This window comes from Cebus imitator, unplaced genomic scaffold (assembly GCF_001604975.1).
Source record: "Cebus imitator isolate Cc_AM_T3 unplaced genomic scaffold, Cebus_imitator-1.0 Scaffold298, whole genome shotgun sequence".
Classification (NCBI taxonomy): Eukaryota; Metazoa; Chordata; class Mammalia; order Primates; family Cebidae; genus Cebus; species Cebus imitator.
This window is the reverse complement of record NW_016107613.1, coordinates 1,286,169-1,290,777: the sequence shown is the minus strand read 5'-3', so window position 1 is coordinate 1,290,777 and position 4,609 is coordinate 1,286,169. Positions and strand designations below refer to the sequence as shown.

Below are 4,609 nucleotides of genomic sequence, written 5' to 3'. Positions count from 1 at the left end.
AGCTTATGTGTGAGAGTTTGCCAGTATAACATACAATAACCACACGATGGATTAAGCACCCTATAGGAAGTGGGGTGTGTGTACAGGAACAATAAAAGAACTTGTTTTTTTATGCTTTCTCTTCTGTATATAAAGCTGTAGCCAAGAGGAACTTTTCCCATCTCGTTTCCCTTAGTCCAGTTTCAGCTAAGGGAACAACTTGAAGCTAAGCTCCCCCTCCCTCCTGGCTCTACTTCATTTTTTGCTAGGCTGAACTTCAGATGCCTACATGCATCTTCTTTAATTTTTAATTTGTATGGGTACCAAGTAGGTGGATACATGTAGGATGCACGAGATTTTTAAAGCAGGCATATAAGGTGTAATAACACATCAGGGTAAATGTGGTATCCATCATTTTTAAATAACTAAAATAGTATATTTGAAATGTTTGTAACACAAAAAAAATGATAAATGCTTGAGGTAATGGATACTCTGTTTATCCTGATGTGATTATTAACCTGTATTTGCTTCAAGTGACAGTTCCTAATTCAGGGATAACAATACAGATGTTTTGGAACAATGAAAGAACTTTTTTCAGTATAAGTGTTTCAATAGTTTGTTTAACTCACGAATCACTTTGGTCTTTAACCCTCACTCTGAAAATGGGAAAATGTTAACATGTGTTTGCTTAGTTTCTTCTACTTAAATCTGTGCCATGATTCAACATGCTTTCATAGAAAAGAAACATAACAAAATCATCTGTCATCTTTATATTTAATAGAGTAATGCATTATGAACAGTGGAAGTCTTGTTTCAGAATTTCTCTTAGAAATGGATATGTACTCTTTTGTAATAACAAGGAGCCCATAGTCAAATTATGAAGTATCAGGTGATAGGCAGAATGCTTTCTTTGAACCCAGGGGATAATTTATAAGTATTGTGGTAGGTGTTAAATAGAAAAACCTCAACATAATGGCTGTCTGCTCTCTTAGAACAGAAAGTCGAGTGGGAAATATAGAAAAATAACTAATTAAAGTTCTATGTGATAAATGCTAAGGTAGGGAAAGTTTATTCAGTTATAATATTTAAAAGTTCCTGCTGTCTAAGGCTCAACATAGGTAGTGATGGATATGTTAATTAATTTGATTGTGATAATTATTTCACAATCTATATGTATATAACATTACTACACTGTACACCTTGAATATATACAAGCTTGTCAAAATTTTTCTTTACTTTTTTTTTTTTTTTTTAGAAAAAAAATTAAAAAAAAAGAATGAAGGAAAGGAAGAAAGAGGAAGAGGAAGAGGGAGAGAGAACAGGGGTGTTGCTTTATTGCCTGGGCTAGAATGCAGTCTAAAAATGGATATGCCTGTAATTATGTTTAATAATAGAGACATAAAAAAAAATGAGGGAAGAAAATAATTAACAAGCAGCCAACCAATATTTCATTTAAACCTGTAAATAGGTGTGATGTAGTACTGATAAGAGTGTATATTTTGTGTATTTAAGTGGAGAGTTTTATAAATGTTAATTAAGTCTACTTGTTCCGGATCTGAGTTCAAGTCCTGAATATCGATGTTAACTTTCTGTCTCATTGATCTAATATTGATGTTGAAGTCTCCCACTTTTATTGTGTGGGAGTCCAAGTCTCTTTATAAGTCTTATATATCTGGGTATTCCTGTATTGAGTGCGTATATATTTAGTTTCTTTAGCTCTTCTTGTTGCATCGATCCTTTTATCATTATGTAATGTCCTTCTTTGCTTCTTTTGATCTTTGTTGCTTTAATGTGTATTTTATCAGCAAAAATTGCAACATATCCATAAAATGGTACAGATTTTACTAAGTCTGCGTTTTCCACTGTGGTTTCTGCAGCACCTAGTACAGAGCCAATACAGAAGTCTATCAATAAGAAGGTGTTGAATGAATAAATGTGTAGTAAGTGAGCATGATAACCTGTTGCTATAAGCATGTTGAGTTAGTTACTCTGCTCATGAAGTATTCATTAGTTAGTGTTTATTATGTTAGGTAATGCTACAGTGGAAAAGTATGTCACTTTAAGAACTTTCCAGTTGGGTACACTGTCAAAATAGGAACGCCTTTAAAACTCAATTTGGTACACTCAATCAGGGGCTTTATGTAAAACTTGCTCCACATTAAAGTGCTGATCATTTCTTAGAGTATTCCTATAATTCCTATAGATATTCCTATAGGAATCCCTATAATCAATTCCACAGGTAACATCTTCTTCTTGGAATTCTTTTTCATCAAGTGTCAAGTAATGGATGGTTTACTGGAAAGGGAGTCAGGGAAGCTGGGTTTGACTCTTGGTTCTACCACTTAAAGGCTGTGTGTCACAGGAGAACCTGACATACTTCTCTAAGCCTGTTCTGTTATTTCCACTCTGAATGTCATGAAACAACAGAACTAATTCAAGAATTTTTATGACTCTTTTCCTCCTAAAGTACATCATGTTGTAAGCACTCATTAAACATTAGTTCCTCTTTTTAGTGCAAGTAAAGGAATATTTTACTTTATTTTTCTTTATATGGCTTGAGCAAATTAATCTGTTAGGCTATGAAGAACATAAAGCTCTATAAATGTAAACAGGGATGGACAGCTTTTATTATATTCATAATGAAAAAAATCATGTATCACCCAGTTCTTTACCAAGAAATGTGCTTGCCCTATTTACAATATTACAACCTATTGTAAATAGATTGCTTCACATTCTCCCAATACAGACTGTTCTCTTATTCATTCCAGGAATTCCATGATGTTGTCAGCATCAATAGACACATCTCTATACACTGTAACAGGTGTAAACTGCTACCTCCACCAAAACTAAAAATATTTATAAAAACAACTTGCAGCTACACAAATGTTGTTAGGTCCTGAGATAAGCAGTTGTTCAGAGACATCTCCAGACATTAAAGCAGATATAAATATTCCCAGGTCTAGAAAGGGCAGGAACATAGCCAATGGTACCTCCCTTCAGCAATATGCAAGATCACCATTCCCATTTTCCTAATCTGCCCTACTGTCTACCTTGCTGTTTTGTTGTTTTCTTTTTTGAGACAGAGTCTCACTCTGTTGCCCAGGCTGGACTGCAATGGCATGATCTCGGCTCACTGCAACTTCCGCCTCCTGGGTTTAAGCATTCTCCTGCCTCAGCCTCCTGAGCAGTTTGAATTACAGGGGCCTGCCACCACACCAGGCTAATTTTCATATCTTTAGTAAGACAGTGTCCCCATGTTGGTCAGGCTAGTCTTGAACTCCTGACCTCAAGTATCTGCCTGCCTTGGCCTCCCAAGGTGCTGGGATTACAGGCATGAGCCACCGCACTCAGCCTATCTTGCTCTTTTTTTTTTTTTTTTTTTTTTTTTCTCTGTGTTCTCCCATTCGCAATACAGACCAGACACAGGGCCTGAGCTGAGGTGTATATGGAGCAGGTTTACTCTACCTCTTCGTTTTATACAGGCAGTGTAACCACACAGCCTGTGGTAAGCATCAAGAGGCTTCTATCTTCCTCTTTTAAAGCTATGACTCTACATCCAAAAATGAAGCATGGAAGGGTTTTTTTTTTTTTTTTACTTTAACAATGTTTTTATTAAATTGCACCAGGTTTTGAAGAGCTTTCCCTTTATACCACACATCTCTTCTCTCTATTACTGGAATAATATTAACCTGGACAGGACTGTTGGGATGTGTGTCTAGGGACAGTCTCTGGACTCTAAATATGTGTTGATTTATAGCAGGTTATCAGGATATCAGGATCATGGAATACTAGCACCAAAACCAAGAACTATGTGGAGGTTCCCCTCTCAGGCATAAGTCATTCACTATTGAAAGTCAGAAAATATTTTAGATTACAAGGAAATTATTCTTAACATTTTTTTGGCAAGGATTCCTTTGAAAACCTGAGGATATTTGTGACTCCTTTCACAAGGAAAATATGCATATTCAAAATTTCATACTGTAAATCAAGGAATAGAATTCTTGATCTGAGACATTTAAAGGGCTGTGATTCCCAGGACAAGGGCTGCAGTAGACTTTGAATTGCTGCCTCATAACTTTATGTTTCAAAATTAGAACACAAGAGCCAGAGAGAAATCCCTGGAGGTGGCATAATCTAGTGGACTGAGCACTGGTTTTGGAGTCAAACAGGCAAGTGTTTCGTTTTTAGAACAGTAACTTTTCAGTTAAGCGACTCACCTTAATGATTTTTACAAACGAGAAAACTATACTCAAAGAGTTTAAGTAATTTGTCAAAGTTTGTGAAGAGTAAATTATGAACCCATATCTGTCAGGCTCCAAATTCATATTCTTTCTAGTATGTTGTACTGATCAGCAGAATGGGCTTGCTAGCCCTAAAGCCATAAGTCTACCATTTGCAAACTTATGATAGATAGAAAACATTGAGGCCAAGGCAAGCATTTAGAAGACTGCTTGATATCCAAGCAGAGTGAGTCCCAGACTCTGGTGTAAGAAGTACCAGAAGTTTGGAGCAAGTAATTCTTAAGCAAAAGAAAGAACATTAGGCTTACATTAAGTAGTGCTTAATGGGAATAAGTATTGTGATGTTATTTCTTCAAATTTGTCTCTATTAATACTGGTTGAGTATCCCA

At 35.8% G+C, this 4,609-nt stretch overlaps 1 non-coding gene across 1 annotated transcript; it reads right to left on the bottom strand.

Annotated features, from left to right (window-relative positions):
* Positions 1 to 3,369: 3,369 nt before the first annotated feature.
* LOC119467515 lies at positions 3,370 to 3,501 on the bottom strand. The gene has a single exon (XR_005196054.1). It is a non-coding gene; the product is annotated as a small nucleolar RNA SNORA51 (small nucleolar RNA).
* Between the last annotated feature and the right edge of the window lie 1,108 nt (positions 3,502 to 4,609).